The sequence below is a fragment of the Falco cherrug genome, chromosome 3, assembly GCF_023634085.1.
Source record: "Falco cherrug isolate bFalChe1 chromosome 3, bFalChe1.pri, whole genome shotgun sequence".
NCBI classification, from domain to species: domain Eukaryota; kingdom Metazoa; phylum Chordata; class Aves; order Falconiformes; family Falconidae; genus Falco; species Falco cherrug.
In genome coordinates this window covers 52,442,125-52,466,688 of record NC_073699.1, presented here as the reverse complement: position 1 = coordinate 52,466,688, position 24,564 = coordinate 52,442,125, and the positions used below count along the sequence as shown (strand labels likewise).

General features: G+C 39.3%; 1 protein-coding gene across 4 annotated transcripts in view; it reads right to left on the bottom strand.

The window, feature by feature from the left end:
• NOL4 (nucleolar protein 4) overlaps positions 1-24,564 on the bottom strand; it is a 201,388-nt gene that overhangs the window by 86,482 nt on the left and 90,342 nt on the right. The window lies entirely within an intron of this gene.

The following is a 24,564-nucleotide window of genomic DNA, read 5'->3' as shown; positions in this document are numbered from 1 at the left end:
ATTCTGAACAGCCTGGGTGCCAAAAGATTATCTAGTAGAACAATTCATCCTTCAATGGACCAATTGGCAGCAGAATTTGGCCTTACTTCTTGCTCTCTAAAGCACCTTTTTGCTGGCAACTTATATGGTTTTGCTAATGGTGCAAACACCTGCCTAGGGCTCTACAAGCCTATGCTTATCACAGACAGTGGGAAGAAGCAGCTGGAAACAAAACCAGGGAGTTAGCAGCCAGGAACACATACAGATTGAAATTGGAGATACGGGATGAGATGGACCTTAATGTATTAGTACCTTAATATACCATCTGCTCTCATGCTCTTCTAAACAACTTGCATGGAAAAGAAACAAACACATTTATATATACATGGAATGAAAAAAAAATAAGTATCAGACACATTATCTTTAAAGGATGGGCTTAGCAATACTCATGCTTGAAACAACATGATTAATCATATTGTTGACTCTCCATCATTAATACAGTAAAAAACAACTATTCAGTGCCCTCAGAACATAATTTTAAAAGTGAATAAAGTATTGTATAAATGGGTAATGATCTAATTCAATTAAGTACTCAGAGAGCCATTGACAAGCCATCCTACATCAGTGGCTTGCTCGCTGTACACATCCAACACTGTCATGTCATGAAGTATACAGGACTGGGCACACATTCTGAACATATTTTTCTAAATTGCTTTGTTTTGTAAACCTGTAAAAATAAATCTAGTATAATGCAAATACATAATTTAAAAAAACTTAATTAAAATGCTTTTATTTAAGGAACACTTTTTTGGTTTACAAAATGCTCTATAATTAATGGCAGCAATAAAAAATAAAGCTATGTTTTGGTATGGACCACTTTTAAATTACCTTCTACAAATATAAATGCACACACAATAAAATGCATAATATTCCTAGAATAAGACTTTTAAATGTGTGCACCAACCCGACTTGCAACACAGGAATGGAAATGTTCTAATTTAAAAACCTAGGACTGCTTGAGGATTTCAGCTCTGTAAATGAAGAGGGTGAGCATGATTTATCCTTAATAAACTTTCTATCATGCCCTGAGACTTATGTCTTACAGGCCATAACACACTAAAAAGGTTAAAATTCTAAATGCAGTTTCAGAAATAAATACGCAATTTTATTATTCTGAACTAGAAAATGGCATACTAATATTGGGTCTTTGCTTTTTTTAAAGAAAATAGCCATATTTACAACTAATTTTAAAAGCTGAGATATCAGAAAGAAATTCAGATTTCTTTGTTTAACAGAGAAGCACTTTGGTTACTGCTGATTTGTATTTAGTACTGTTAACAGGTAATTGGCTCCTTGATTATCAGTTTAACAAGTGACAGTTTCAAATTAATTAAATCAATTACTGAATTGGTCACTGACTGAGGGATGCTCCTCCCTTTGAACGGCTCAGAAAATTCCCTGCTGTTGGAGTACAGAGAGAAACAAGTGAGTAACAAGAGGATGCAGAGACCCACCTAAAAGCTGGGGGTACTGCCTACTCTGCAGCACACAACTCTGATCCCTAGGGAACTTCTGTGCACCTGCACTTGAAGGTTCTGGGCCATGCAGTGCAGAGCAGTCACTACTAGGACATAGATGGCTAAATGGGAATGGTGGAGTAGGAAGAGAGCTATGCCTAGAGCCAGATTCAGGAACAACCAAGTCCAAAACAAGGCTATTAGTTTTCCCTTGTAATCATGAATAACAATACTTTTTTTTTTTTTTTTCCCTGTATGATTAATGGCTGACAGCTAAAACTTACACATGTGTGAGAATGTTACAATACAGAAGAAAGAAAACCAACCACATTTTTCATATTTTTTCTAAAACACAACCGTTGAAAAATTCCTGTGCTGAATAAACATGGTCAAGCATCACAGTACTTTGAAACAATAATATAGTATTTACATTATTTTTGTCTTTACTTAGCAAAAGCTCAGTTACTTGAAACTCGGTTTCTACCATAAAGTCAAAGACCTGCTTTTACAGTCATTTAACCTTGCTTGTTAGAGATGGGAGCTATTGTCTAGTCAGGATGTTCAGGAGAATGGCTACAATGGCTATAAATCACACTTTTGCCAAGTAAATATACATATGTGCTGCCATAAACGAAATCAAGAAAAAAATCCAGTGGTTTAGTGCTAGTAGTTCCTTACAGATGTTACCATCCCTGGGCAGCTGGTCTATTTTTGCCAAGAGTAAGACTACTCTAAAGCAAGAATTTCTGAGGTATCAGAAACACAGACCATATCAGGAATAACTGGTTTGGGGAAAAAGGCAGGAGGGTCCGGCCCAGGAGAGGAAAGGCACGTTCACCCTTGGACATGGGCAGCCACTGCCCCAACATGTGCCAGCCCTGCTCACGGCTGCTGGGATGAGCCACCCCCAGCTCCTGAGCCCGCAGAGACTGCAGGCCCTCACAGCTGCCAAGGGGCAAGGTGGTTTCCTGGAGACCTGTTCCTTGGACCACCCTCCCTGGTGGCAGCTGCCTCTCCGGGGGGCAGGAGGTGTGACCAACTCACGCCTTCAGCACCTCCCAGGGCCGCAGCTATCCGCAGGCATCAGCCATGACAGCATATGATAGCCTCATCAAACGCTGCGGTTTGCTCTGGGCAGGACACGTCTCTAGAAACTGTGCACTTATCAAGCCCGTATCCCAGGATGCTGGAAGACTGGAAGCACAACTACAACTGGTTTTGTTACTTAAGCCTGAAAAGGGAGAGTCTGACTGCAAAATGTGTTATGTGCTTCACTTCTGGAAAACTGCCAGCTGGTGCCTCACCTACGCACAGATCCTGCCTCAGGGATTAAAGACCACCACCCCTCAGAGAAAGACTTGAAGAGCAGAGGGAAGGTGTCTTTGGACTGGGCAGTAGCCGCTTTCCTGAAGCAAGGAGTACTGTCCAGGCTTAGGCATGGACTTCTCAATCATGGACGAGTACTTCTTAAACCTCCTGATGTCGAGATCTCCTTCTCCCACCTTGCACAGAGCTCCACGCTGATCCTCTGCTCTGACCAACACCCTCTGGACACCTTCAGTCCAAGTACTCTCAGTGTTAGGGATAATTCTTAAAACAAGAACCGCAGTAATTTTCCTACTTCAAGTTAGTTTCTTATTATTCATCCCATTGCATTAGAGCTTCTACATCCCCTTGAGGTCTGCTAGACACAAAGTGGCACTAGCTTTGTTTCTGCACAACTGAGAAGTCCAGGCTCCTGAGAGAAAACTTTCCAGGCTTGTTGCAGCCACCACTGCGTTAGCTTCTCCCCCTGCTTTTGAAGAAAACTTGGAAATAGTGGAATAGACAATGCCAAAGAAAGCCCAAGTAAACAGATGCTCTGAATATGAGTTTTGATTCTCAAAACTGTTGCATCCTTCATTTCAATTAACTGCCACAAACATTTGCATTTCCATGGTCTAAACTTCTGCCAAAACCCAGTTTCTTTGTATTTAACACCTTGGATTCTGCAAGGTGATTTCTGTAGCAGTTGATAGTTTAAGGGCACTCTGATTTAGAGCAGAAAACCAGATCTTAATTTATAGAATTGTGTTCTCCTACCAAGTAATGCCTAGGTTTATGAATGGGCAAACAACATACACTGTTAGGATTCAAGATTCTTCTGTTACAGGTTAAAATACAGTTCTTCCACCCAGAGAGAACTCTTCAGACCAGATATGTCAAATGCTCAACACCATTCTCAGTAAGAGCGTTTTTTCAAAGGAAAGCAAGTTGAAGTATGCAGCAAATCTGGATGGAATAACAAGTCCTTCAAACACCATTTTTTCTGAGAGCACAAATTTAAGATCTGAACTCTGATTTAAGTGTCATTGAAGTACTGTGAATCTCAAACCTGGGTACATATATATAAATCTCACTTGTCTCCTTGAGAGAAAAATTTCCAGATGTTTTAAAGGATCTCTTGCACTACTCTTAGCAATCAATTTCATACTATAAATCAAACAGACTTTTCATATTCCTTGCCGGAAAGTTGGGAAGAAGTCAACAAGCCATTCCACATGAAGACAGATCTCTCAATAAATCCTCTCCCTCTCTCAAATTAATTCCCAGGCAGGAATTCAATTAATACTTAGAGTATGCTTAAATAGTTTATATAGCTGAGATTTCAGCTACCTGAAACTTACTGCATATTTTAGTAGTCAGTAATCCATAGTGTTGGCCTTCAGCAATAACAGTAGTAGTGTGGCACACTCGTGCAACCACACAGCCACACGGAAGCTCAGATCTGCTGAGAAGACAACATGGTGATGGGTCAGGGAGCTAAGGAATCCTCCACCAACACTAAGCATGAAGCAAGAGCCCCGTGACACCAAAGCAGCTCTAACACAGCTCCCCTTTTTTGCCATGAAACAAGGCAGATAGCCTACTTTAACTAGAATTTAGAAGAAAAAAAAATGTGGGAAAGGCAATTAACCTCATAGCACCTTTGGCTCTTTTGAGATATTCTGACTACACGGGGGCATTCAACAAGTCAAAACCATTCCTGGTGATAATGAGTCCAATTAATCACACTAAGTAAACTAGGCGATCGTTGGGGCCACTTCCTGCTTTATGAAGCAGAGAGCAGAGAGGGCCACATATGCAGCCCAAACAGACACTGATGCCTGCAGACTCCAAAGTAGTATGCACCCAGGTTAAACGAACACTTTGAGTGGGTTACCTGTCAACACAGCATCTCTGAGAGCAGCAGTTACTGTAAGGTGGGTAACTGCACTTTCTAAAAGGAGGAGATGGGATGTGAATGAGATGAGTGGGATGAGTGAGACCGAAGTTTCTGGCTGTGGAAGTGCAGACTGTCATAAAAACCACTCTTAAAGATCGTCTGCCAAAGTCCTGTACGATGAAGGTTGCTTTAATCTCTTTGGGCTGGACATCACCAGCCCAGACCTTGCTAAACACTGCCTTACACCCTATAGGATTCTGTTTCATTTGAACAGGATCACTTGCAAAAGACAGCACTGCAGACCAAAGACCGATAGACTCCAGACACTTTAGTTACTGTGCTGTTCTTTTTTAACCTTTGGCTTCAGTCATGCAAGTGTTTTATCTTTTCTATGTTAAAACACAACTTTAATGAAAATAATATTTGCTACATAAGCAAACATTTAAAACTAAGTTACATTCCTTCTGTAACTCCACAAACCCAAGGAATGCTAGCAAACCTTCCTAACAGGAACTATTGAAAAAAATGCTCTACTGGCAGCAACTGACGGCAGGCAGTTTTGGGAGAGGAACACCATGCATCAGACAAAAAGTGGTGCAGGGTGCTGACTCACAGAAAATTCTGTAGTATGAAATAATTATAGAGACTTTCTAAATTAACTGATAAAAACGCGAGGTCACACTTCACTCCCACCATTTTTCACAAGGACTGTTTAATACCAATTTGTCACAGTTATGTATTCGGTTACGCTTCATTTACATCACAAGTCATGTTTCAAGCACAAGTTCAATAGATAACTTAAAAGTCAGCCAAAATCAACTATTTCTATTCATCTTCTCTATTTCCTTTCATATTATGATAAAGAGAAGAGGTTCTACTAATGTAGGTATAAAGGTGATTTCACACCCTCTATTATTCGTCTTTTTGTAAAGCATTGGAATGGCCATAGTTGGTCAGATCAAAAATCTGTTTAGTCCAATATCCTATCTCCAGCAGTGGCTATTAGGAGATGTTTAGGGAAGACAATAAGGCAAGCAGATACAATTCTTCCTTCTATGGCTTGCTGAGCCCTTAATAATTTTCAGCTCAAGGTCTTTCTGAGTTGGATTTGGTTTCCAGTAACCTACTGATACTCAACAGATTTCCATGAAAATATCCAGTCTCTCTTTGTACTATGTAAATCTCAAGCACCCTTCTCTGCTCCTCCAAAAAGTTACTGCCACTATTTCTGTTTCCACTAAAATGTCAGTGCTGTGTCAAAGAAACAAGGCAGGAATTAAGAGGCTGGCAAGAAGCTTTCTAGAATACAGAGTGAGGTGATGTGCACAGAGTTCAGTGCCTTCATTCGCAGTGAGACTGCATTTGCTCCACTACAATAACATGTGTTAATCGTCCTCTTCAGCTAACCTCACCAACATCAACAATTTTATGTTTTTCTTTTGATAGCTTTCCTGATGTGGTTGGCTTCTGTGAATTCAGCTATGGAACTCACTACATGGACATTTGAACCTGGAATGTCCATTAGTTTCAGTGTGATGCCAATCAATGAGTCCCTCACTGGTGTCTTCAGTGATGGAGCAGTAAGTCAGGAGCTACTTCATATCATCACTCACTGCATGCATTTATGAAAAGAAAAAGGAACAAAAGCAAACTACAAAACTAATCCTTAGTATTGTCAACAACAGTACAGTAAATTTGATATACACATGCACATACACAGTGGAATCGGCATTAGCCAGGCTGTAAATCTTATTTCATTATTAAACAACTGCCCCAGTAATTCACAGTTTTTCCATGGGTAAATGTCTCTTCTTGTTGGTGCCACAAAACAGGCAGATATGTTATTAATTATAACATTTAATAACAGAAGAGTGAGCAACTGCCACTCCATCAGCAACTATCAGAGAAATAATAGTACTCTCCTGTTAGTCACAGTTTTCTAGAAGGGCTCATTTATAAAGATTCATGAGTGACTGCATGCTTACTTTGCCTGCAGAGCTACTGTCCCTGCATATACACAAAGAGATGAAGCAGAATGGCTACTAGGAGACTACTGCACATGTAAATAACCAATTAAATAGCTCACCGGGTGCATACTATTTTTATTATCACAATGCATCTAGTTTGTACTTGTGCTTTGACATTTCTACTTCAAAAGACAGCCCTCATTGCCCCTTGGGAGAAAAATCTCTGGTTTTCCCTTTACTCAGGAGAAACCTCTAGGGCACCTTTTGTGACAAAGGCTCTGTCAAGCAGTTCTTAATACAGAAAACCTGCAATTCTTCTAAAAGTTTTCATGCTGCTTATAGGATCATACTGGACAGCCAAGATATCTGGGATTGAGAATGTGGCTTAGAGCTCCATCTCTGGACAAGCATTGCAGGAACAAGTCCTCAGCCCGATATCACATGAATGATGCCAGATATATTGCCTTATGACTCATCCCAAACAAGACTTCAGAGCAGTTTATTGGTATGAAGCTAGGAACTGAGGAAGACTGGGAGACAAGCAAGTAAGCAGGGCTCAGGACAGACTAACTCTGACTTTTGAGATTCACTAAAATTCCAACCGTGTACAGAACATACCAGTGACAAAGATATTTGAGACTGCAACATGTTAAGAAGGCGAAAGATAAAGCCTTTTCTTTAACATAAAAAGAGGTAACCTAGGAGATATCTTACCCTCTTCTCTTCCCTGCCCAGCATGGAAGAGGCTTAATGCTGCTCTAGCGAAAGGCTGCTGTGGGCAGCAGGAGCTGCCACCGTTCCCGGCAGCAAGAAGTATCTGGTGCAGTGCCAGCAACAAACAAAAGAGTAACACATAGGTGCATGTTTGGTGCCTAAAAATCAATCCAAATGGGGCTGAAAGGAATTACATTAAACCTATCTACCACTTGGACCTAGTGCATGTGTGTGATGATGCATTTTACTTAATTAGGATGTAACCAGAAGACAAAAGCAAAGAGGAAAGATCAAGTTGGAGTCAGTAGAGGAAATACTCTGCAGACTGGATGCCCCAAATACTGTCATTTTAAATAAAGCCCTTTAAAAGTCTAAAATTTAGCCTACCAGCTTTAGTGTGTTGAGTGGGTTCACAGAGTGATATCAGTCTGTACTTTCTTCTGGAGGGGTGAAGCCCTGAGCACAAGCAAGATAAATGATCGCTTGACAGCTCTGCACCCCCTCAGCAAACTGCTGCCTGCTCTTCCATAAAAGCAGCAAGGCTATAGAAAGGCTCGTTACACCCACTCCATCAGTAAGACTGGGAGAGAAAGGGGCAAGTCTTAAGAGCAAACAGAAATGGTGCTTTGAGCTTCACACATTCTTAGCAACATTTAACCCAAAATCTGACTTGGGCTCCCAAACTTTACAGTACAAACTGCTGCATTTGCCTGTCTGCTATATACCTAGCAGAAAACTGAGCAGAAATTTCCTCTTTAAATATGAAAAAAATCATACGCCTGTTAATATTTTGCCTACCACTAGAAGACTACAACGAAGCAGAAATAAGAAAAAAATCTTACGTACCCAACAAAAGAACAGAAAAGCATTGAGAAAAGTTATCTATATATGCCCAAATGTAGGAAAACCAAGAGTTCTGCAGTTCAACAAACACTGCTATTATATTTTAAGTTTCATTTTTGAACCATTCTGAAGACTTGCAAGCATTTTTTACTTTACTTGTAATATATTTACATGTACATTTACATGTACATATGTAATTATATATATTTGTAATGTAGAAGCAGTCTCCGTAGCTATAACATTGCTATTTAGGTGCATAAAACAAAGAGTAACTACGTTAAAAATGCCCTGTCAGCCCAGTATTTTGGGTACCTCTAAAATAATGAAAATAGTTTGAGTTGACTGCATAACTTCCAGTAATAATATTTCTACAAATAGTTCAGATTCATTAGACCCTGCATGATCAGGTTTGTACCTCTAGAGTTCATGATTTAAAAATGGCAATGCATTTTTTAAAAAAATATTTTTACACAGAGAAGTAGAGTTTAAAGAATTGAATCAAGTAAATTAAAACCATTTTATTGTTGTTTACAATTGCATACTAAAAGCTAGGACATGAAAAATGCTTCATAACGAGACGTGAAAGCATTTCTTACCATGTTCATAATTTTTTCTAGTTTTCATTTGATAATGTTAGTAAAATCAACTGGCTTTTACAAAAGATTTGGTTTTCACTCTAGAATAATTCTGTCACATCCTTTCCAAGCACTTCTCTCCAGTCACACTAACATACATGGTTTCAGAAAAATTTCGTAAGTCAGCAGAGTAAAATAAGTACCTCTGATATTCAAATACTGAAATTCAGTTTAAAAGTAGGTAATAAACATGTAATTGGGAAAAACTAGAAGAAAAGTATGTGACTGTGAAGAAGGAAATCACATCCTTTGTACTTCATCACAGTTCTGGCATTACCGACAGTGAACTAAAACTTCCTTGATATATTAGGGAATTGGTGAACCTGAGAAGTCAGAACACTAAACATCCAAGTTTAAGACTCCATTAGGGTTGCCATTTCCTTATTTAATGACTGTGATGTAATTTACATTTTTGTTGAGACAGAGTGTCAGTGAGTCAAGTGTAATCATTTTGTTACAGCTAAACTGCAAGTTTAGAAATTCGATGAATTCCAGAGCTTAGAAAGCTGCTGTTACAAACTTGAGCAAATAAGTATGTTTGAGTGATATAAATTATATGTCCCTTTTCAATTCAGTTTGCTTTTTATTGTATCACTTTAAAATGCTTATGGATGCCCATGGCAGCATGTACATTACTGTCTCCTGATTTGAGTATGCCTTTGGTAACTGCAGTAAGTGGCCTCCTCACTGCTTGAGTGAAAACAGTATTCTGGTCACACGGGGCAACACTTGATAACAAACCTGATGGCCTTTCTCCATCCAGCAAGCAATCATTTTAAAATGTTACGTTCCATTGTGTTTTCCTAGTATTATTTTTCACTGTACCAAGTGAAAGTTAAAAATATTCAGCATCCACAAAGCTAAGCACCAGCCCAAACACCAGAATGCAAAAGTTGACAACAGACATCAGTGCTAAGGAAGCTTTACCTGAACAAAATATTGCTACTGAGGTAAAGAACATAAGCATATTGCAAGTCTCCCTAGCTTGTTGATTACAACTACAGCATCAAACAAAAGGGGGGGGGGGGGGGGGGGGGGCGGGGATAAACAGTGCTGATGATTGACCTCCCTTCATCAGTCTGAAAAATCTGTCTGCATAGTAAATGCCAAAACTGCCATGAAAGATGCACTGGCATTATCATATGCATGGCACTAGAATAGTCTTGGAAGTTTACAGTAGTTACTTTTTTTTTCCTACCAAGAAATCACAGGGTCCAGGACAGCAGAATCCCAAATCATGTAATATATCTTGGGTTGAAAAATGGCAAATTCACAAACTCTGTCCACAAACATCCATGATTTTAGGTCTCTGCCACCAATTGTGTGATATCAAGCAGAAGACAGCAGACTTCCCATGAGGTTTTAATACTACAACAAGGTCTCTTCTGCCTTCATTAAATTCACCACTTTTAAAACCCAACCACCTCATAACACTACAGATAGACATGTTGACTCCCCATTTGACTGGCAAAATCAAAACATGCTTTCCTTTTCAGAAATTACTTTTGGCAAAGATAAAACATGCTCTTTCCTTTTCAGAAATTATTTTAAGCACAGACATCAAAGTCAATACATTCTTTTACAATTCCCAAAATATAGCTGAGCATTTGTCTAAAAATGGACTAGAATAAGAGGTATCTGAAGACAAAAATAAATGATTTTGCTAGATGGTCTGTCAGCGCATTATCTCTTGCAAACCAAGTAACTATGGTTCAATGTCCACAAACTTCACGAAGCCCAAAGTACCTTATAGATGGTTCTGGCACATCCACTGCCATTCCTCACTGCGCACTTGAAACCTTCACTGCCAAGCCACCTGACTAAGTAATGCTTCTCTTGTTTCGAACTTTCCCTCCCACTGCAATGCAGCAATCTGCGCTTGGCGGGGAGCAGAGCAAATATGAGAGGGTGCATTGAACAAAAGTGTAAATGAAAAATGGGAAAAGTTGAAAACTATTTATGCTTGAAAACATTTGCATGAAGACCATCATTTTACAGTTCCTTTCTGAGATGCTAATGCCAACAGAAACACTATGGCTTCTCGGTCATAATACTATTTTAGTAACTTTCAAAAACTTTCTTCTCATTAAAGGCCGTCGGTTTGCCCTTGCTGAAACATCACTGAGAGGCAGCCCCAAAACCAGACTACTCAACAAGGCCAGAAAGTAGAGCAAACAGAATACCACCTTTCAGAGAGAATCCATGAACTGCTTTGCAGTTCTTTGCAGACTGGAGAGATTTCTCAAGAAAGAAAATAACTAGTTCATGTTTCTAATTCACTTAAAGGCTTTTGGTAGCCCAGCAGGATTCAGCAATGGGACAGTCCACACACAGAGTGTTTGCAGCACGTGTTTTTCCTGTGCTTTACAGTATTGCTGAGGTACCATTACTGATGAAAATTAAGAATGTTTTAATCACAGCAAATCAGTCCTATTCTCACTAAAATTCTGACAATTTATGTACCGATTGTTGTTAAAGGTCAGAGCACTAGAAAGGGAAAGAATAAAACCATACCAGAGTCCAACTGCAATACCTGCTTGGTCTTCTTATAATATGGGATTGGCTGAGAATGAAGGGGGGGAATAAAATTGTGAGAAATTACCATTTGCTGAGCTGCCCCAACAGAACTCTGTGTGGAAACCAGCAGGCTACTCCTGGTAAACAAAGTATCCTGCCCACAGATGATATTCTCAGTTACAAAGCTAGCTAGGGGAGGAAGGGGCAGCCTAGAGCAAGAGCACTTAACAGAAATGCTTGTTGTTATTTTAAATAACAAAGTAAAGGACAATGACGTTGCAAAATCCGCTATGTAGTTTCTTTCCCCTTTAAAATCCATAAACAACATTGTTTGCCCCATGATACACTTTGTATTTTGAAGGGATCATCATTGTATAGCTACTTTAATCTAACTGAAATGCACATTGGAAACAGAAACAGCTGTATGACAAACAGCTGTATGCCAAACCTGTTCCCAAGCTTTCAGAAAAGTTGGAAAATATAGAGTATTTGCAAAAAACAATGAAGAGAATGAGCAACAGTTGCTGATAGTCTTTCTCCTGCATAAATAAACTTTAAATGGCTATCAAAACAACAGAATCCTAGGAAGTTTTTTCAAATCCCAGATCATTGCTTTGCAATTCTTATCATTACCTTCATTAACTGATCACCTTTCTTCCTAAATGACAATTATATATCAATTCTGAAGGAACTGTGTATTCCAGTTTTCCAGAAGCTTGATTTTTTTAGAAGCAGAACACAGATCTGAAGATGGGTTTGAGAATAAAATAAGCTTATTAGTTCTGAGTTGTTACCGTTGGATCAAGTGGAAAAGTTATGCATGCTGCAAAGGGAAACACATGGTATCAATCTGAACATGAACAGAATGTCATTTATAATAACTATTACAATCTTGGTGGGCTGTTATCTTTTATATCCAGTATAAAAGCAAACAATCATACCAATACTCAACAGCATGAAATGCCTAGTGTGTCCTCCTTCACAGAACACCAGCAGATCTTTCCTTTTCTGCAATTACAAGTAACTGCCACCAGAATAAATAATACAATCAGTGCAATAACAGAAAAATAACCTCATGGAAAGATGGCAAAGGTAAACACACTACATTCAAATCTATTAATTGCACTTCCAACACAAATTTGGGTGGAAAAGTTTGTCGTTGATGGCACCTAGAGATGTTCTAGGTATGACAGTTTCCTTATTCTGCATATAGGAAACCACAGAAACTTCAGAGCTAGGTATTTTATTGGTCCAAAAATCACAAAATAATCTGGGCAAAGCATAATTTTACTACCCCTGATTAAGCGAGCGTGACAGGCTCCAATAGACAGAAAACACTGACACAAACCGACTGATCATACTATGTATGTCAGTTCAGGTACTTAAAGGCATTTCGGCTGTCTAGCCAAATAAATGGTTACCATCTTTGATTCTCCAACACATGAACAAACACATTTTGGAGGACTCAAAAGACAGTCTTTCTAAAAGAAAAACCCTCTCTTTATTAACCTCTGAAGCATTTAGAAGGCAGTCTAAGGATATCATCTTCCTCTTTAGAAGGTTTGTAATACCTCAAAGATAATCTTGGCATTCCCCTTTATGCAAAGAGATACAGTTTTTCAAGTTCCTGATCCTGTCTCCCCAATGCTAGCTGAAGTCCCAGAACAGTGGGATACGGACTCAGTGCCTCTTTCCTGTTGCATGCACATTACCAGCAGAGTGAAGAAGAGAAAAATACAGTTACCAATGATGCAGAAAATACCTAAATTCATTTAAGTCACTGCACTACTTGATTCAGATCAGAGGTCTGAACCTACATCTCTCAAACCCAGGAAAAACGTTCTGTGAGGCTTTTGGACTTTTGGTCCAAAATCTTTCAGGCTGAACTTGTGAAGCCTTTGAAGATTAAAGTTTTGTCAGAACTGCTTTCATTTCAACATTATCCTCTGTTTAAGAACACCTGAGACAGCTCTAATTTGGAACATCTCCAACAAATGGCAAAAAACACTTGACAAATGTGGTGAAAATCACTGGTATGGAGTCCCTTTTATGTGAATGTCATCACTGGATTCTCAAGCAGTCTGTTTTCCCAGAACACATTTCTTTTTAACTTCAGCACTGAAATGCGCAGTTTCCTACACTATGAGTCCCTGCCAAACTCAACACCACAGCTGCTGCTGCAGGCAATTAAGATAAAATGGTGTAGAGTAGAGGGAGCAGAGGCTGAGCTTTTGTATTGGAAGTGGACTTAGAGGCAGCACATTTGCAGACAGTAAAAGGACCGGTACTGTTAATGCAATTTCTTCATCATGTGGTAACCACAATATGAGCCATTAAAAATAATCTTCAGTAGTTTATGCAGTAGCAAAGAGCAGAATGGAAGGACATTAGTGAGTATCATGGCACTCTTCCATCGGACTTGAATATCCAAAACACAGTTTTGATCAGACCCCATCTGGTTTGCTGCTGGCTGAAAGCATTCACAAATTACGGGTGCAAACAGGATTGCTGCTGTTGCCATCAACCCACACATACAGTAGTTGTCTTCTCCTCTGCATGTTTCAGAAAACAATTTCAACCACAATGATTAAAGAAATGACAGTCGAAATGACTGATTATCCACCTAAAGTCAGACCATTAAAGGGGTCCACAACAGGATACAATAACTAATCTATTGTCAAGGATAAATATGCAATGAGAAATTAAAATGCACTACATATGAAAAGATTGATCACTCAAATCTTGAGCTCATATTCATTCTCTTATCCCCTGTAAAACTCCAGGTGGACTCTTCTGGCAACAGAATGATGGAAACGCTGGGTTCCACTGCATAATTTTCTACTGCCATTGTAATTTTGATATTTGGAATCTAAAATAAACCTCAGCATTGCCCTAGAGGATGCATTTACACCCCTCATGCTTCTTGTAGCCATCTGCTGCCAGTGCCTCACAAATGACCTCTGGAGAAGACTAAAAAATTCAGTTTGCTATGGCTAACAGCATACAAAACTACAATAATGGAGCTGCAACAAGAACAATTCCATTCCTTTTAGTATTAGGGCCATCCACCAGGCAGCACGTAGTATCTCAGCTACAACTACAAACAGAAAATTTGCCCAGGAAGTCTTAGTTTCTCTCCCTTTGTATTTGGCCTGGCTAAAAATTAACATTGCTGGTTTGCTTAGCTCTTCAACTAGTATAAAGAACTTACTATGCAGAAAGCCATAAAGCCAGCAGCACAGCACTGAGAAAGCTCTTGTTAATTAACTGCTATAAGGCTGGCCAGACAAACATCATACACAGAGCTGAAATCTACCTTTGGATGCATATGATCGTAATCTCACTAGAGTCAACAGGAGCCAGTGTGTGCAGTGTGGGAAATAATTTAGTCCATTAAATTCATGCGATTTACATACAATTAGTTGCTTCAGAATCTTACTTTTGAGTAGAAAAAGAAGATAAAGGAGGTTTAAAGTGATCAAAATATTCCCATGTGGCTGGCTATTACTGTTTCAAATTAAGGCAAACTGTCAACACAAAAGATATTTTTTAAATCGTTGCAGATTTGTTTAAACAAAAGAAAAATACAAGTAATAATCAAAATATTTGAGTTTATGTTTAAAGACAAAATCACAATAGATTTAAACTTCCTGCTTCAACTGAAGATACATTTCTGTCATTGAGGGCCACTTCTGGTACCTTCAAATTGGCCATTTACAGTCTCTTTGGAAACTTGACATACATACACATTCGTTTTAAAGGAATTAAAGAGGCAGAGATGCCTCAGGAAACAAAATGCTTTGCAACCAAGAAAAAATATCATCACTATTACTGTTTTCTTACTAAAATGTCAAGGATAAATCTCTGATATGGAGAGACACATACATTGTGTGTAAAGTTTGTACATAGTATAAACTTGTGCTTTCTTTTTTTTGATTTAATGAGAATACCAGCAGAAAGATCCTTGCTGGGACAGAATAGAGTTTGTGATTTTATCATATCTGTGGATGTTAAAAGCCAGCCAGGTTCTGTGAGGCACAGCATATCACCCGGGAAGTGCTGAACATCTTACCTATTTTTCCCTGAATGAATATCTCAGTGAAAGAGGGACAAATTGTTAGTCATGAATTCCAAATGGAGGTTGTAGGCAGAAGCTGTGCTGTACAAATTTTGGGGGTTATTTTTGCAATGGTGAGAAATTTTTCAAGGAAAGAGAGTGACACACTATTAATACTTTTCAGATTGGTGTTACAACTTAAAACCTTGATCTGGTGAATCGGTACATACATTAAATCATCCTAATTACTTTTATACATGGAAAAGACACATCAGAGAGTGCTACATTAGCCAGTTCAACATCTAGTCAGCAGACAGCCCGAACACTAGGACACAGTGGCACAGGGAGAAGGCAGTTCAAGAAGAGGGCAGTACCTGTAAGGAGCAGGAATGCAGGGCAGAAATGGAATGATGATAAAAGACTAGGCAGAGGAGTGACCCACTTCTGTGGAGAAGCCAACGTTCTCACAACAGGAGAGTGCTGTAAAGAAGCCCTCGCAGAACACGCTACATCTATTGTTTTTAAGAGTTTAGGAACTCTGAGTTTTTTGTATACATCAAGCAGAGTCATCTCTGCTTTTTAGTTTCTGAAAACTCAAGGAAATTAAATTTATTTAATCGAAACAGTTTATACAGAAACTCCCTCAAGTTTGGAGGCCTGGACTCCTCAGCGTGAGCAGTCTCTACCAGTCCTACCTGCCTGTGTATGATACAGTCCCACTGCTCCAAAGAGCATTGACATCCCTTTCTTAGAAGAGAATGCAATGCAGGTTATGGATTTGGGTGCATGCTTTGAACCTCACTGCACTTCCCTCACATGCAGTTAGTCCTGTTTAGAGTTGGTGCTTAAAGATGTCTAGAAATGCAGATAAGGAATTCAAGTCCCTTTGTGAAAACTCAGTCCTAATAAAACTTGGGCCAACTCCCTAAAACCACATATTTTGCAGCGGACAAAATAAGCTGAGACAATGTTTGCCCAGCCAACATTATTCCACATACAAGTTAAATGCTGGAGAAAAAAAAAAAAGGGAAACAAATCATGACTTTGAGATAAAAAACTTCCTGGCTAGTTAGTTCAACAAAAGGACGCACAAGGTGGAAAATTTGTGCAGCTAACCATCTAAAATATTTTAACAGATGTAAACAGCTACGTTAAAAAGCGTTACTCTAAAACACAGCCTCACAGAGGTAGTGACAATATACAAGCAAACCTCTGAGAAATGTGTTATTTTATCACAGAAGGGACTTTTTAATCAGTGATTTAATTTGATGGATAACAAACAATAATTTCTTAAGTGTTCTTTCTAATGAAAAACATCTATTTGATGAATTTCCTTTTACCCTGATCCCCGCTTTACTTGGCACTTGTGTGGATTCCCTGTCACCCATATGTCTACCACAGATTCAAGGGCCAGCCTAAATAATGGCTTAAAGCAGGGGTCCTCAAACTACGGCCTGCGGGCCGGATACGGCCCCCCAGGGTCCTCAATCCGGCCCCCGGTATTTACAGAACCCCCCGCCGGGGGTTGGGGGGGAAACCAAGCAGCCGCAGATGACTGCCTGCCACTGCATCCGCGCGCCGGCCCCCTGGTTAAAAAGTGTGAGGACCCCTGGCTTAAAGCTTCCATACCTTTTGTGTTTATTTCTATAGTCCTCCATATAATAGGTGTACGCTACGGCTACTTTTGTTTTCAACTACAAAGACGACAGGCATTGTCTTTGCTCTTACTATTTGGTAAACCAGCCAAAAATGAGGAAGTTTTCAGGCAAGACTGCTCTTACACTAACCAATCTGGAGCTTATGTGTGATTCTTTCTGAGCTGCCCTGGGAGGGAGGAGGAAAAGAAAAAAACAACTATCCCTTTACTACCTATTCCATGGACCCAGGTCACTGGAAAGGCAACACAGAGCTCTTTCATTATATCAGTGAATCTGCCTTCCCTTTTTACTCTACAGACACACATAAAAATACAACATATGCTGTTTCTTTAAGCAGACTGAGTGTGTTTATTAGGTTTTTTTGCAACAATAAACATTTTACATAGAAAAAAAATACCTATCCTTCAAGGTGAAAACAGGTCTTTGAATTCCTTGGTGTTATATTATCATGAATCACTAACGGGCCTCATTAAAACAAACACCCCATCTGTCTGCCTACGTATATGCATGTATGTATTGCAGAAACACACAAGCACACATAGATTTTATACATGTAAAACACATATGCAAAATAGATCTAAGCTAGAGAATACTGCTATATATGAAATAACCATTAAATAATGATAAAGTTATTTTCTGATTAAAAACTCAACAGAAAAAGCATGCATACTAAAAATGTAAAAATACATAGGCTGAACATATAAACTGCTGAAAAAAATAAGTTTAGGAAAAGCTGACAGTAATAAAAAGCAGACAGTTAAAATCTTACTGCAAACAGTCTAGTTTAAAGCTGGGAGTCTTGAGCATCTATTAAAGTTAAATTCAGGACCATATCAAAGAAAGGCAGAGCATCAAAATAACCAGAAATGGAATAGCTAGAATAACTTCTGTTTACAGCAAGAAAACAAACACACATATCACACGCTGCATCATGTCACACACCACCTTAATTTAGCTACAGTAAAATGAGTTTTCCTCAAAGAAAAGCTTGTATTATGACTATACCTTTAAAAAGCTCATGTTTTCTCTGTTTGGGTTTTAATAGGAAGAAAAAACAAGGTTGTATCAGGAGCTGTAAATTTTCATGCTTAATCTGATAGTTCAGCACTTTTGCAGTTGAGTTTGCAGCACACGCAGATCGGTTTCCTCATGCTTTCCCACTTATTTTTCAGCACACAGGAATTCTTAAGCACGCCACACCGTGCATACACAATTTGTAAGGCATGCTCATCGTCACTTGTTCAGCTTTATGCACCAAAGGAGACATGCTTCAGGCTTCTAGGTGCACATCTCACAATGATGTTTTAAAATTTTATCACCTAGTTTCCAGGGAACTGAGGCTTTGAATCTATGTTTGAAATACCACCTGAACGGGTGAAACATATTGGTATTCCACACACAGCCTCCTGCTGTCATTCCACTGTTGGCATGGGACAGTCTTCACCAAGACTTAGAAAACCTCATTCAATATTCCTCTCTGGAGGATCTGACACTTACTGTGAATTCTGCTCTTCAACTTAAATACCAGTGTCTGTGGCAGGCCAATTCTATCATTGCAGATACAGCATCCCTCAGGCGAGGTCCAACCTTTCTCTTGCAGTGCACCCAGGGATTAGCTTGACTTCCCCTAAATTCTCTCCAGTGCACAGTACGAGCTAATCTTTCCTGTAGGAAGCAGGAGATGGGGTTGCCATGACAACAGAGCACATTCTAGCAGTGGGACCACTGAGATGAGCTGAAAAGACGACAGTGAAACATGCATTCAGTCTTCCTCCAGGGCTACGGGCTCCTTCCTCCAGGATTTAATTCCCCTGCAAGTTTACTGACAGGCTAGGAGGTTGATTAGCTATGTATTTTGCTACGGGGAGATTGCTAGTTAAGAATATGGTTGAGAGATCATAGCATTATTTAATGAAACTGCCATTCCTGTTTACGTTAAATTGCTGATTTTATAAGCAGCGTGGCTGCTTTTAAACCACGACTTGTTCAGACACATCAGTCCTACACTTAGTCCACGCTTAAATCTCACTAACATAGAAAGAAAGAAAGTCACTAGCTGAGTCCTGTGATTCAGCTTTGGTTTTCCAGCATATTAGGCACACAGTCTTTCTTTAATGACTTTACACTGGTACACGTACATGAACACAAAGAGCGCAGTATAACATCTGTGTTTGAAGCTCAAAGGTTTGTGCTGATGGGGGAGGGGATACCGAGAAAAGCAAATCACAGCAGCCATGTGTCTTACACAAACGACAAAACAGCCACAATGAGATTTGGGAGCCCTGTTCATCAGGCAAAAGAAAACTGAGTAATCCATACTGTAAATATCAGCTATTTACTGCCCCAGAATAATGTCTGGACCCGACGCTTTAAACATTTTTTTCTCAATGAGAATAACAGAAAGCTTTTATAGTTCCTGCATTTCAATTATTTACACATTTTTAATTGTTCAATCAAATTTTCATGCAAAGGGTTTTTCTTTGTGTTTTAATTTCTCTTACAAAACCACCCAACATATTATTGTGTTAAATTCCTGGAGGCTGCAGCATCTTCTGTTATTTCAGACACAAGCATGTCCATCTCAGTGAGTCTTCACACTAAAGAAGTAGCAACTGAGAATGTAAGGCCAGTCTCTCATCATGTTTTTAGCTGTGCTTTTGCACAGAACAGATTCCTTCCTCCTTTGTGCCTTCACTCTTGAGCATGTAACATATGTGGCTACACACATAACACCTCATCAACAGGGAAGATACACCAGTCCCCTCGGTATCTGTACTGGCTTGACCTATCTGAGTCTAAAAGAGCTGCAGATGAATCAAATCTACATCATCTGAATCCATTTCTCTCTCTGGAAATTTTAAAAGAAAAGAACCTCCATGAGTGTCTGACACATGAACGAGAAAGAGCCCAGAGGCTGAATTTAGCCAGAACTCCTATGGGTAGGGAAGTGACGGGTGGGCAGGCAAACCAGTGGGCAGATGTATAACAGCTTTCCCTGTACAGCCAGTTATACAGGATATTTGGCAGATTAGTCCCAACTAACTTCATCTCAGCAAACCACATAAGGCCGGGAATAAGGTTTTGGTCGGAGACGAAAGGTGCCTTCTTGGGGAGGCACCTTGCTGCCTGCAGTGGGTAAGGAAATGGTTGGGAAGTCTGGGGGGATGGGGGCATGAGGGAGCCCAGGTCAGGATGCCCAAATTATCATCAAATCACTGTTTTTTTCCCTGGTACTACACTAAATGGATTTACAGTGAGAACCCCCAGACAAAACCCACACGATTTCTTTTCCATGGCTGGGCAATACTGCGCTTCTGTAACCTGGCAAAGCATCTCAGTGTTACACACTTCTTGCAGTTTTACCTTCATTTGGATCTTAGCATGTGTCAGAAATACACATGCACAAAAGAGTATCCCTTAGAATCCCCTGGCTCTGACTCATCCTACAGCTCACTATGAAAATGAATTACACCACACAGTATAGCACCTGTATTTATTACCATCTAATTAGCGTTAGGTTTTGTTGGGGTTTTTTTCCTCCACTTTTCCACTCATGTTCTATGCAACTGGAGAAATGCCAAATCATGTAAGCGACATATGGTTTTGCTTTTGAAATCATCCAGCCAGAATCCCAAATACTGAAAAATCTTTGGCTAAATAATTTTCAGCTTGAGAGACAATATTTTACACCCTCAATTCCACTGGGAAACACTGATATTTGTAGGCATGCAAACTGGTTTTGAGGAAAAAGGGCATCTAATCAGATGTTGGATGATACAGATTTTTCCTGTTGTATGCTGTGTCCTCACAACGTGAAAAGAACAGTTTACAGCAAGATTAATGCTGTGAAAAAACCTAAACTACTATTACGGTTAATAAAAGTGAAGTTCTGTCTCTTTATTTCTTTCGCAAACTATGACTGTAGAAATCAGTAAATATTGCCCTTAGAATGCAAACATTCATTTCTTAATGCTTATGCGCAGGAACTTCCATTTAATAACACTGAATCTTGTGTTTCTGGAAGTTCAGTCTTCCAATCAAATGCAAGTAATATGTTCCTTTACTTGTCGGATAGGAAATGGATTGCCCTGCCAGCACCCTAAACAAGTAGCACCCAGTTACGAAAGTGGGTCAAATTAACTCTGACCATCTTCTTCCTATTTCTGGCTGAAACTTCTTGGGTTTTATTTCAGATGAATACCCAAATCACTCCCTCAGCAGGAACACACCCTCTCACACACACGTGGAGAAACAGAAGCAAAGTTCAGAGATCTCCTAGAACATCCAAGAAATGCTCACAGGTATCCCTACTACATACATATATCCCTGGGTATACCCAGGGAAAGGCAACTGTTTTAATGAACACAGATGCAGCTTGCCAGAACAAGGAATAAGATAAAATGAAAGGTGATGACATATATTTAAGCTATCTACTATAATTAAAGAACACCACATACGTGTGACATAGTAGGATCAAAGAAGCACACTTCTAAGGCTCAAGTAGAGTAACCAGCTCTAGGTCCTTAGCAGAAACAAGCTGCTCCCACTGCTCTCATAGGTCTGCTCTATCTTTTTCAAAGGCAGAGTCTACCTTTATCAAGGTTGGAGTCTGAATTTTGCCCTTTGTCTACCCTCTTGCTTGGGAGAGGGATGATTGGTGAATACACAACAGCCACTTTTCAACAGGACACCCACAGTTTAAAGACAAGACGTGGGAGCTCAGAAGACACATCCTGTCCTACGTTTCTGCATGAATTCACAGCTTTAGCCACAAATGAGGAGTCTGAGGATTTCATGTCGAAAATAAAAACAAAAAAAAAAAGACAGGAAAATAAAACTATATATAGGTTCAACATGAAAAGCTGACATGAGAAAGTGAAGGTTTCTGTTTTGATTTCCTGTCCTTTTCTTTACTATGCTTAACTGTGAAATCACTGTTGAATTCTCATTTTTATTATACAGTTTCTGTACATAGCTGTTCACAGTCCTTTGAAATCTGTGGATGAAAGGAAATACCAATCTTCTTTTTAAGAATGGTTCATTTGAGATTAAACAGTGCTAAATGCTGAGCCCTGAACAAAAGGTTTAAGCACATGTAAGTCTTGCTGAAATAAAGCAACAGTGCCCAGTACTTTACAGGATCAAACCTGTGATTTGGGGTTTTTAAACCCCTAATTCCCTATCCTTTCCTTTCTCTTTTCAAATGTATCTTGCTAAGTCAGATCCTGCTTTTGTCAGATGAATTCCTTATATGAAACAGTGAGTGACCTTCAGTCCTAGTGCAGTGATAAATCAAGAAGAAGCCTACACCAGTGCAAGCTGTACCACCCCCCTCTGACAGCAAACACTCAGTTTTCATATTCTAAACACAGAACTAACGGTGCAGAGCTAACAACTGGAATACACCTAAATACGTAAATGAAAAAGAAAATTTTTGCTTTTACACTGTAAGACTGCTCTTAAACACAATTTTATTTTTGGAAAAGTGTCATATAATTAAACATTTTCCTCCTGTAATTTTATCCCCTGGATCACACAGGCAATCAGGACCTATTCTGGTACCTCTTAGATCTTTTTTCTTTACCTGTGGTTGCTCCTAATTCACTAACTTTACTCAAGGTTTACAAATAGGACTAGGTATGAGCAGAATCAGTGTTCAGGAATTTTGAATCAAATGATTTTGTAAGTAATGACACATTTCAGGAGATATGATTTTTTTAATATGCAAAATGATAAAAAATACTGTGATTTCATTCTAATAACCAAAGTAATTTATACAGAAAACTTAAAACTGCCTGTACCTTTAAAAGTGTCATATAATTTTGTCTTTTTAAGCAAATGCCTTACATTTGTGTAAGTAATGTAAGGAATGTAGTGCCAAATGTAGAAGTACTCATTGAGGGATAAGCTACCCCATTGTGAGACATGGTCATTAAACAACATTAAACTAAATTATTTCTACACTAAAATCATGAACAAAAGATGAGGTCAGATGTTCTCAGTTAGATGTTCTTTTTTCTAGATCTGTAACGTTAGTTTATCAGATTGGGAGTGGTGGAGAGGCACAGCAAAGAAAAAAATGCTCTTTCAAATATCTGTTGCTTATACATCTTATAAAACCTGAATTTCATAGGTTTCTTAAACAGGAAACGGGGTTGGACTGAGCAATCTCCAGAGGTCCCTTCCAAAATCAACTGTTCTGTGAGTCATACGGGCTACTCTGCGGTAGTACACTCTGGTGAGTGAGACCAACAAGAAAAAATTAAACCATACTTGTATCTGATAGACATTCTCATTCAAAGAGAGGGTATCTAGGAAGTAACAATGACTTTGAAATACATGTTATTTCCAGCAATACCACTCTCCTGCAAGATGATAAGAACAGATACACCCTCCTGACCGTGACACCCCACAACAGCTTGAGGCATGACTGAGAACAGAGTGACCGTGTTTCCCTGGCTTACCCTCCTGCCACCCAGCTACCTTTCGGTCAGATGTTTCCTAAACCTGACCTTATATAACCTGGCTACACTGTCAGCTTTGTGGATCACAGTAGGAAGTAGTTTCTGGCCTTTAAACCAGCTAGAGCAGACTGACTTGTGTCCATGCTGCTCAGGGCAGGACCAGCTTTGTCCACACTGTTCACTTAACCAGTCTCGTCTGCATGGTAACCCCAAATTAACCAATTGATGAGACAGACATACCACAATACCCCATAGGGGGGACTGTAAAAGCACGGTGACATTACATTGCAATGTCAAAGCCCTTAGAGGGACTTGATTCTTGTTCCCAAGAGGAACCTGAATGTGAACTGCACAGATACAGTGTGTATGATCTGGGGATCAGACCTAGGTCTGAAAAATGCAAAAAGCCAACAAATAGCTTAAAGACACATTCTTGCCTTTTGAAGCTCTTTAAGGATTTTCCCTCCATTAATTTTTCATTTTTTTTAAACTATAATAAGCATTTGGCATCTACAACATCCTTTTGTGATGCACAAAAAAGTACCTTCTTTTACTTATTCTGGTCATCACCTCTGTTATTCCATCTGACGAGCCATACATTTTGGAATTATGAGAGACAACAAACAGTTTGGCCTCCTTAATTCTCTTCATGCCACTCATGACTTTAAAAATGTCAGCATGTCCTCTTAAATCATCCTTTTCTCCAGGTTAGAGTCATAGTCAAAGCAGTTTCTTCTCTCGTGGAGACAATCTTGTATATTTGATCTTCCTTATCACCTTTCCCTTTTGTTCTATATACTTTTTGGAAAAGGGAGGGCAGAATGGCACTGCAGGTACCTAAATTTACACAGGGATATGACGGGAATGGTAAGAATCGCTGTGCTGGGTCAGAGAAAGCCCATTTAGTCTAATGTCCTGCCTTTGACCGTGGTGAAAAAGAGGATGCTACCATTCACTGTTTTGCTATTTCTTTTCTGGTGGATCCAATATTAAGCTCTATATTAAGCT